Source organism: Oncorhynchus mykiss, chromosome 17 (assembly GCF_057628025.1).
Source record: "Oncorhynchus mykiss isolate SJ-2025 chromosome 17, ASM5762802v1, whole genome shotgun sequence".
Lineage (NCBI taxonomy): Eukaryota > Metazoa > Chordata > Actinopteri > Salmoniformes > Salmonidae > Oncorhynchus > Oncorhynchus mykiss.
Genome location: NC_143038.1, coordinates 11,193,684 through 11,205,083, shown reverse-complemented (window position 1 = coordinate 11,205,083; position 11,400 = coordinate 11,193,684). Strand labels below are relative to the sequence as shown.

Below are 11,400 nucleotides of genomic sequence, written 5' to 3'. Positions count from 1 at the left end.
TATTTTATAATAACACCTTTTGGAATAACACATTTATTGATTTTTAAAATGTTACTTTTGCTGTACAATGCTTATGCATACTTATTCTCGGTCAGCACGTGAGATAATAAAAAAACAACAACAGTTGAGACAAAGGCTTGAGAAACAGACCGTCAGCTGTTCTCTCAGCTGTTCACTCTTTCCATGGATCAAACGAGGACTCACGACTGATGTTTGTTATACCGTCTCCCTAAAGCCGTGGATTAATCTCATACCCGAACCAATATTGTCTCATGTCAACTTTTGATATGTGACTTTGAGGAGGGCGATTTGCATTGACACTGCACCCGGTCCGGTACATATTTGGAACAGGAGACAACAACCGAAATGATAAATCAATATTTAGATTGGTTCTCATTGGTCCGGTGGGAATATTTATTTAACCAGATTTGGGTTCTAGGCGCCTTGCTGGCTCGTGCCGTCTCTCTTTCCAAATGCATTGTGCGTTTTTTAGTCTGGGATTGCAGACAGTCGGAAGGCTTAATGTGCCTGTGTTTCCACAAACCCAGTGTCAAAAGGAACAGACGATGTCCGTGTTCTGGGTACATAACAGGTAGTTGCTTCCAATGGGCGCACAGTAGCCTGAGACTGCCAAGCAGATCTGCACAGAAGAACTAATCAGACCACTAAGAGAAGCACGAGATTGAACTTCACTCAACTTTATAGAGTTTTCCCTGTTGGTTAACACTGTCAACGTTTTTCTTTACTTTACTAGCCACAGGAACCTACTTGGACTTGAAACTTGAACTTAAAGCAGGTACACCCTCACTGTTCACAATAAACATGTGCTGGAAGTTGCACAGAATTTTCAAGTTCAAGTTTGCGGTCAACAGACCTGAATTTTTTTTTTGAGGGTTCCAAATTGAACACTCGCTGGAGAGCAGTATACTCAACCAATCAAATGTATTTTATAAAGCCCTTTTTACATTAGCAGTTGTCACAAAGTGCTATACAGATACCCAGTCTAATACTGTCGACTCTATTGTAGTACAGAAATAGACTAGTGACTATCAACACTTGACTAACAATGTAGCGGTATTGTTGGAGAGAGGTAAAGACAAGGATTTTGTTTGGGCGCCAGGCAGATATTAACCCTGCCTAAAGGAAAAGAGTAGGATAGAGAGAGTACCACTACCAGACCCACACACATCAGCAGAAGAGACTGCCTAGAGTGTAGCCTGCCAGATAAGATAAGACACACCATATAAAACACACATCACAGCAAAGGGGTAACCCAACCAATAGGTTATTCCCTCAAATGCTGCACCGACAACGTATGAACACATCATTACCATCTAATGCAGATCATTTCAATTCCAGCCTTGCTGTGTCCCCAGAGTTGCACCTTTTTAGTTACATTGACATTTTAGTAGACACTTATCCAGAGCGATTTACAGAAGCAATTAGGGTTAAGTGCTTTGCTCAGGGGCACATTGACAGATTTTTCACCTAGTCGGCTCAGGGATTCAAACCAGCTACTCTTCGGTTACTGGCCCAACAGCTAGGCTACCTGCCGCCCAGCAATATACCAGTAAGATCACGCCCGATTCTACTACTCAATTAATCTTCATACCTTTGATTAATTGAATCATGTGCGTTGGTGCTGGGCTGGAACACAATTATGCAACCATTGGAGCACTCAGAGTTTGAGAATCTCTCTCTCTCTCTCTCTCTCTCTCTCTCTCCTCTCTCTGTGCTGTGCTGTGCTGTGCTGTGCTGTAGAGCACTCAGGCGGAGACTGGTGTATCAATACAACAATACCGGAAGAATATGCTCTCAAGACAACCTAGAATGTGAGGGTGGGGGAGGAGGGCTGGGTTGCCAGGCGTTACATAAACACAGCAACATAGGTTACTTAACCGCCTCCCCCTTTAACGAGGAGGAAATGGCCGAAGCAGTGGTGCATGGGAAAGGTGTGGGGGTCTTCCCTAATGAGATCCATCTGCAGGCCTATTCTCTGTGTACTCTGTGTATACATTGACCACATGTCCCCATTCAAGCCAGCACCGGCAGGACTATTGACTCATCTGCCCACAAGATGAGGACGGCGGTTGGGTCTTTAATTTGAAGGAGCAGAAAGCCACAGACATACATTACTGTAGATTCTTCATAGTTTGGCCAATTTTTCTTGGAACTAGGAATTGTTGAGGCAAGATGATCTAGAAGTTTTGTAACCATGAGGCTTTCTGTTTATTGGTGCAATCGAGCAGGCCTCAGTCATTGCCATGTGCATTCTGCACAATCACGCAATAAGCTTCTTCATTATTCATATTAAATCACATACCTGTATCAGCGGAGGCTGCTGAGAGGAGAGCGGCTCATGATAATGGCCAGAACGAAGCAATTGGAAGGGAATAAAAAAACCTGTAAACCATGTGTTTCATGTACAGTATGAGACCATTCCCCTGATTATTCTCCAGTCATCACCACGAGCCAGTTCTCCCAAATGAAGGTGCCACCAACTTCCAGTGATCTGTATCGCATGGATCAAAACCTTTTGAGAGACAACAGAAAAGACAGAATCGTTCAGTGCATTAGCAGATGGATGTACACGTGGTATGCTACAGCTGGACTTATAAACAGGGATTTGGATATGATTCTCTCATAGAAGGTTTGAGTATATGACAATTTGGTCTGTATCCAAGGACAACAGATGGAAATCCTTTCATTTAAAAATGCATATTTCCTTGCACAAGATAACGTTTTTTTTTTCCAATCTAAAAACGGATTTGAATGATGTCTTGCTCCCATTTTCATATGTTTATGACCCGGAATTGCAGAGTCATACACACTGGACAGCTGTCAACCCATCCAATATCAACCCAGTAAACTGCAGTGGATTCTGTTCTTCTGTGTTCCAGTGTGTTACTGTGTAAGTAGGTTAGTGTTAGTGTAACTATTAGTGATGTTAGTGGTAGTGTCTGTGTGAACACTGTGTATACTGGTGTTGCCCTACTTGCACTCATGGGAGTGTTAGTGTTGGTGTGCTTGTGTTATTGTGGACACAGTGTTTAGTCTACTTTGTCTGTGTTTTAGTGTGTGGACAGTGTGGACACTACTGGTGTTGGCCTACTGGCATGATGGGCATCCTTCAGCCTGGCATTTAACCTGAATTATGCCATGTGTGCCCAGCTGCTGCAGAAATGAATCATAACACGTTGCAAGGCAGGCACGCTGTGGTGTTGACATGTCAGTCACCGTAGATAAGAAACTCCAATATAATAACACAATCATAGAACTATACTAGAGCTAATGCACTATATTGTCACTAGTCAAACAATTGATTATCGTTATCTCAATTGCGTCAATCTTAAAGGGGCAATGCAGTCAAAACTGGATTTTTCTTGTTTGAAAAATATATATATATTCCCACACTATGAGGTCAAAATAACACTCAGAAATTGTGAAAATGATGATAATGCCCTTTTGTGTAAGAACTGTGAGGTAAACCGTGGGGTGTTGGGTTGAGCGTGCGGAGATGAACACAGAAACAGGGAGGTTCTAGTCAACAAACACAACTTTACTAGGCAATAAAATAAACAGAACAACGAAATCACGTAGGTTTGGCTTGGTCCTTCTTCTCAGCTTCTGCTCTGTATCGGTCTCTCGGTTCTCCCCCTTGGTGTGCCACAGTGCTCCTTTTATGTGGCCTCTCTGGCTGGTTGGCACGTTCCCCTAATTACCTCTAATTAGAGCCATCGGTGTTGGGGTGCCCAGCCCGTGTACTCCCAGCAGAGGGAGTACACCCCGGGGTAGACCTCTCGGGATACCCCCCTCCCCCCTTTGCCCTACAGGATGGAGGCGTGTTCAGGGCTAAGTTTGCATCCCTCCTGGAGAGGGCGTTCGCATTGCCATGCTGGAGCCCCGATCTGTGGATGACAGAGAAAGAGAATAGCTGTAAGGACAGGAATCACCAGGTGACACGTTCATTCGTGTCATTACCTCTTGCCATCCACACAAGGGGGGCATGGTCAGTGATCAGGGTGAACTTCCTCCCGAGGAGGTAATACTTGACAGTGTATCCAGTGCCCACTTCACGTCGAGGCACTCCTTCTCGACAATCGAGTACTTCTTTTCCCTCGGGAGGAGCTTCCTGCTGACATACATGATTGGGTGCTCCTTGCCTTACTGCTCTTGGGACAAGACGGCCCCTACCCCTGTGTCAGACGCGTCTGTCCGGACCAGGAGGTGTTTTGAGAAGTCAGGGTTGACGAGTACCGGGTGCGAACATAGATGGACCTTCAAGGCCTGGAACGCCACTTGTGTGTCCTCCGTCGATCAGTCTGGGGTAGTCGTGCCTTCATTGGGTCTGTGAGGGGAGAAGCTATTGCAAGCTCGTTAGGTACAAATCAACTGTAGTAGCCTGCTAACTCCAGGAACGACTTCACTTGCCTCTTGGTTCGAGGCACCGGCCATTCCCTAATGGCAGTGATTTTTATTCTTGAGGCTTCACATTTCCCGGCCCGATTTGATAGCCCAGGTACTCCTCCATTGGATTCCAAGATGGCGTAGCAGTGCAGACATGTTTTTTTCATCCTCTCGTGTACTTTTGTATTTTTCGTCTTTTTGTATATATTTCAATTTTATTTTCAATCTCTTCTCCATTTTAGTTCAATTATACCTTCCGGTAACCTGCCTCACTCAATGTGATACGGAACCGCTATTATTTTTTATTATAGCAAGAACCACCTAGCCATCAGAAGCTAACCAGCTAATTAGCTACAAGCTATTTAGTCATTGTTAGCCACTGCTAGCGGCCTTTACCTTCTGCACAGCCCTTTTTTTTTGACTGGATAATACTCGCCAGCCTACCAGTAACGGACTGTCTCCCCACTACAACGCCGGATTCCTGCCGTAATCCCTGGACCATTACTCATGATCTTCACAGCTAGCTAGCACCCATCGAGTTACCCAGTACTGAAGCTATCCCTGAGGCTCACCTCCCAGCCTACTCAGTTGTTCACCCGGTCTCCACCCAAACAAGTCTAGAACACACTACTCCACTGGATTCTTGCTGTAAGCTCTGGAAATTGGCACCGGATCACCGCTGATACCGAGTGGCTATAGTGGCTAACGCCCCTACCCCAAAGTTAGCACCAGTTAGCCGTGAGCCAGGTGCATCTCCCGGCTAGAAAACTAAATTACTACAACTACAATACATCTTTTGCCATCTGACTTGGATCCTTTGTCGACACGGCGCCCCGCCGCAACTCCACGACACGACTCCATCCGCTGTGCCTTCAACCGGCCCCAGTCGCGAACTCAGGCTCTGTGTGCAGTTAGCCGACCCTCTCCGCCCTGTCATCGCCATTTTACCTGTTGTTGTTTGTGCTGATTAGCTGTTGTTGTCTCACCCGTGATTACTTTATGCCTCGCTGTATGTCTCTCTCATATGTCAATATGCCTTGTATACTGCTGTTTAGGTTAGTTATCTTTGTTTCAGTTCACAATGGAGCCCCTAGTTCCACTCATCATACCCCTGATACCTCCTTTGTCCCACCTCCTACACATGTGGTGACCTCACCCATTATAACCAGCTTATCCAGAGATAGAACCTCTCTTATCATCACTCAGTGCCTGGACTTACCTCCACTGTACCCGCATTCACCATACCCCTGTCTGCACATTATGCCCTGAATCTATTCTAACACGCACAGAAATCGGCTCCTTTTATTCTTGTCCCCAACGCTCTAGGCGACCAGTTTTGATAGCCTTTAGCTGTACCCTTATCCTACTCCTCCTCTGTTCCTCGGGTGGTGTGGAGGTAAACCCAGGCCCTGCGTGTCCCCAGGCACCCTCATTTGTTGACTTCTGTGATCGAAAAAGCCTTGGTTTCATGCATGTCAACATCAGAAGCCTCTTCCCAATGTTTGTTTTACTCAGTGCTTTAGTACACTCCGCCAACCCTGATGTCCTTGCCGTGTCTGAATCCTGGCTCAGGAAGGCCACCAACAATTCTGAGATTTCCATACCCATCTACAACATTTTCAGTCAAGATAGAACTGACAAAGGGGGAGGAGTTGCAATCTACTGCAGAGATAGCCTGCAAAGTTCTGTCATAGTTTCCAGGTCTATACCCAAACAGTTTGAACTTCTAATTAAAAAAATTAACCTCTCCAGAAATAAGTCTCTCACTGTTGCCGCCTGCTATCGACCCCCCTCTGCTCTCAGCTGTGCCCTGGACACCATTTGTGAATTGATCGCCCCCCATCTAGCTTTAGAGTTCGTTCTGTTAGGTGACCTTAACTGGGATATGCTTAAAACCCGGCAGTCCTACAATCTAAGCTAGATGCCCTCAATCTCACACAAATCATCAAGGAACCCAATCCTAAATGCGTAAACATGGGCACCCTCATATACATTATCCTGACCAACTTGCCCTCCAAATACACCTCTGCTGTTTTCAATCAGGATCTCAGCAATCACTGCCTCATTGCCTGTATCTGCTATGGGTCCGTTGACCACCCCTCATCACTGTCAAACGCTCCCTAAAACACTTCTGCGAGCAGGCCTTTCTAATCGACCTGGCCCGGGTACCCTGGAAGGATATTGACCTCATCCCGTCAGTAGAGGATGGATGCCTGGTCATTCTTTAAAAGTAATTTCCTCACCATCTTAGATAAGCATGCCCTGTTAAAAAAAATGCAAAAATAAGAACAGATATAGCCCTTGGTTCACTCCAGACCTGACTGCCCTTGACCAGCACAAAAACATCCTGTGGCGGACTGCAATAGCATTGAATAGTCCCCGCGATATGCAATTGTTCAGAGAAATCAGGAACCAATACATGCAGTCAGTCAGGAAAGCAAAGGCTAGCTTTTTCAAGCAGAAATTCACATCCTGTAGCTCTAACTCCAAAACGTTTTGGGACTGTAAAGTCCATGGAGAACAAGAGCACCTCCTCCCAGCTACCCACTGCACTGAGGCTAGGTAACACGGTCACCACTGATAAATCCATGATAATCAAAGATTTCAATAAGCATTTTTCAGCGGCTGGCCATGCCTTCCTTCTGACTACTCCAACCCCGGCCAACAGCTCCGCCCCCCCCGCAGCTACTCGCCCAAGCCTCCCCAGCTTCTCCTTCACCCAAATCCAGACAGCAGATGTTCTGAAAGAGCTGCAAAACCTGGACCCGTGCAAATCAGCTGGGCTTGACAATCTATCCGCCGCCATTGTTGCAACTCCTATTACCAGCCTGTTCAACCTCTCTTTCGTATCGTCCGAGCTCCCTAAAGATTGGAAAGCTGCCACGGTCATCCCCCTCTTCAAAGGGGGTGATACCCTAGACCCAAACTGTAACAAACCTATATCCACCCTGCCCTGTCTTTCTAAAGTCTTCGAAAGCCAAGTTAATAAACAAATCACTGACCATTTCGAATCCCACCGTACCTTCTCCGCTGTGCAATCCGGTTTCCGAGCCGGTCACGGGTGCACCTCAGCCACGCTCAAGGTACTAAATGATATCATAACTGCCATCGATAAAAGACAGTACTGTGCAGCCATCTTCATTGACCTGGCCGAGGCTTTCGACTCTGTCAATCACCTTATTCTTATCGGCAGACTCAATAGCCTTGGTTTTTCTAATGACTGCCTTGCCTGGTTCACCAACTACTTTGCAGACAGAGTTCAGTGTGTCAAATCGGAGGGCATGTTGTCCGGACCTCTGGCAGTCTCTATGGGGGTACCACAGGGTTCAATTCTCGGGCCGACTCTTTTCTCTGTATATATCAATGATGTCGCTCTTGCTGCGGGCGATTCCCTGATCCACCTCTACGCAGACGACACCATTCTGTAAACTTCTGGCCCTTCCTTGGACACTGTGCTAATTAGACTCCAAACGAGCTTCAATGCCATACAACACTCCTTCCGTGGCCTCCAACTGCTCTTAAACGCTAGTAAAACCAAATGTTTGCTTTTCAACCATTCGTTGCCCGCTCCCGCCCGACTAGCATCACCACCCTGGACGGTTCCGACCTAGAATATGTGGACAACTATAAATACCTAGGTGTCTGGTTAGACTGTAAACTCTCCTTCCAGACTCATATTAAACATCTCCAATCTAAAATCAAATCTAGATTCGGCTTTCTATTTCGCAACAAAGCCTCCTTCACTCACGCCACCAAACTTACCCTTGTAAAACTGACTATCCTACCGATCCTCGACTTTGGCGATGTCATCTACAAAATAGCTTCCAATACTCTACTCAGCAAACTGGATGCAATCTATCCATTGGGTGTTGATTTGAGGTGACATTCAGGATGTTAAACAGGTTGTGCCAAACATTGTCGACAGTCCCTCTGGGTGGTATTCATTAGGCACCAAACGGAAGGATACAGACAACAGGGAGGGACTACTTGGACATGATCCGATTTAAAAAAATGCTCATTTTGGTTTCCCGTATTTGAATGTTTTCTGTTGCATGTTCTAACTAACTCCTGTTTCTGGCCCTATGGTTCCCCTCTTTCCACTGGGATTCTCTGCCTCTAACCCTATTACAGGGGCTGAGTCACTGGCTTACTGGGGCTCTCTCACACCGTCCCTGGGAGGGGTGCGTCACCTGAGTGGGTTGAGTCACTGATGTGGTCGTCCTGTCCCCCCCCCCCCCCCCCCCTTGGGTTGTGCCGTGGCGGAGATCTTTGTGGGCTATACCCAGCCTTGTCTCAGGATGGTAAGTTGGTGGTTGAAGATATCCCTCTAGTGGTGTGGGGGCTGTGCTTTGGCAAAGTGGGTTTGGCCCTGTCCGGGGGTGTCCTCGGATGGGGCCACAGTGTCTCCTGACCCCTCCTGTCTCAGCCTCCAGTATTTATGCTGCAGTAGTTTATGTGTCGGGGGGCTAGGGTCAGTTTGTTATATCTGGAGTACTTCTCCTGTCCTATTCGGTGTCCTGTGTGAATTTAAGTGTGCTCTCTCTAATTCTCTCTTTCTCACTTTCTTTCTCTCTCTCGGAGGACCTGAGCCCTAGGACCATGCCTCAGGACTACCTGACATGATGACTCCTTGCTGTCCCAGTCCACCTGGCCATGCTGCTGCTCCAGTTTCAACTGTTCTGCCTTATTATTATTGGACCATGCTGGTCATTTATGAACATTTTAACATCTTGGCCATGTTCTGTTATAATCTCCACCCGGCACAGCCAGAAGAGGACTGGCCACCCCACATAGCCTGGTTCCTCTCTAGGTTTCTTCCTAGGTTTTGGCCTTTCTAGGGAGTTTTTCCTAGCCACCGTGCTTCTACACCTGCATTGCTTGCTGTTTGGGGTTTTAGGCTGGGTTTCTGTACAGCACTTTGAGATATCAGCTGATGTACGAAGGGCTATATAAATTACTTTGATTTGGTAAAGGCTAAATGATACTCGGACATTGTCGTGCCTGATGGGTAAAATGAACCACTGTCCCATCGGAAATGAGAATTGGAAAGAGAATTGCATGCGTGTACTGCTCGTGGGGATTCTAGAACAGAGCACGCTTCTCCTCTGGCCTCGCTCTGGATGCGAGGTAGCTCCACTTGTTGTGAGGAGATGTCGCCATCTGTGCCAGGTAAACAAGTCTTATGTTTTGGTCTCGCGTCTTTATCTTCAAAAAGACTTTGCCTCTGCAATCTTGATAGTCCTCGACTATATCAAACGATACGAAGGAGAATGTTGTCAAAAGAGCAGGGTTCAGTACAATTACGCTTTTCGCTTTGATGGAAGATTTTCTTCTCTATTCTTACACTGCAACCTCTGGTGTCAAGCAGAGCTAGAGTCTCAACACTGTTTACATCAAAGTAGCTCGAGCACGACTCCGTTCTGCTATGTTTTCACTTTATTGATTTCCAGAGCAATAGCGTTATATAAGCACAGAATATCTAATTCTCCTTCTGTCTGCATAGAGTACACACAAGTCTATCTATCCCTATGAGATTCACAACAGAAAACATTCCCCATTTCCATTATGCCCTTTCATTGAACTTTGGCTCCTTTTTCTTTGCCCTTTGAAGGCCAAAATAATCTGGTGAGAAACTGTGTTATGATAATTGTAGGCCCATTTATAATAACAAATCAATGCCTCTTCTCCCTTTTATTTACTCCCAAGGCTATTAGTCCCAAAGCCAACTGCCATTTTAGCGTTACCTGTTCGTACACTTACCTGTTCTTTACGTAAATCCCAGGCCTGTGTTGACAGAATGGCCCTCGTCACCATGTTGATATGGCCAGCTGTGGATAGGATAGCTCACCTGACCATCGACCAGCAGGCTGTAATGTAAACCACTCTGAGAGGAGTAAACAGTGGCTGGCTAATTGGCCAGGGAGAGGAACACACGGCCCCTCTCGGTGTGCGTGCACGTGGCAGAGAGGCATCGGAGGGCTTCTGGTCCCCATGGCACCGGGCCTGCATTCCCCACTGTGTTCCCTGGGTTGGATGTGTGTGTGACGGAGAAAAAGTGTGTGTGTGTGTGTTTAGAGACAGAGATCAGAGTTGCTATGGCTAACCACTTCACTTCTGAACTCTTTCACTCCTCCAAATTCTTTCTGCTGGCTTGGGTATGTAGTGTTTTCAAGGGAAGGATCCGGTACATCTTCAAACAAACACTAGTGTGGTGATGTAACAAGACAAGCAAGACATTTCAGATAGTGGGTTATCTAGTGTCAAATCACAGTGGGTGGTTTTTCATGGTAACGTAGGATGACATGCATCCACAGGAGCTCTTTTCAATCAAAGGGGTGCACTCAAGAAAACATTTCTTTAAATTGAATAGGCCCCCCATGGTACTGTGGGGATCAGTGGAGACTGGTGGGAGGATCTATAGGAGGACATGCTCATTGTAATTTTTTATTTATTTATTTTTTAACCAGGCAAGTCAGTTAAGAACAAATTCTTATTTTCAATGACGGCCTGGGAACAGTGGGTTAACTGCCTGGGCAGAATGACAGATTTGTACCTTGTCAGCTCGGGGGTTTGAACTCGCAACATTCCGGTTACTAGTCCAACGCTCTAACCACTAGGCTACCCTGCCGCCCCATGGAATGATGATGGATTGATGGAATGGAATTAATGGAACGGAGTCAAACGTGGTTTCCATACGTTTTATGTGTTTGATAACATTCCATTTATGCCATTCCAATGAGCCTGTCCTCCTATAGCTCCTCCCACCAGCCACCACTGGTGGGGAGCTACTATGTGGGTGTGTGACACGCTGCCTGAAGTTATTCCTCTGCGGTATGTTAGTCTCCATCTCTCCTGAGGCCTTTTCTAATCACTGCTAAGAGATGATATGTTGAATATTCACAAGTGCCCCTTAGAGAATAGGGTGCCATTTGGTAAGCACCCTATATGTACGAGGATTGCAGTCCTGATATAGTGTGTATGGTTGAATTGACT

At 46.3% G+C, this 11,400-nt stretch overlaps 1 long non-coding RNA gene across 1 annotated transcript; it reads right to left on the bottom strand.

The window, feature by feature from the left end:
• Positions 1 to 3,541: 3,541 nt before the first annotated feature.
• Positions 3,542 to 11,098, bottom strand: LOC149975727 (uncharacterized). The gene is made up of 2 exons (XR_016487738.1): positions 10,168 to 11,098; positions 3,542 to 3,908 (listed from the first exon to the last, which is right to left on the bottom strand). It is a non-coding gene; the product is annotated as an uncharacterized LOC149975727 (long non-coding RNA).
• Between the last annotated feature and the right edge of the window lie 302 nt (positions 11,099 to 11,400).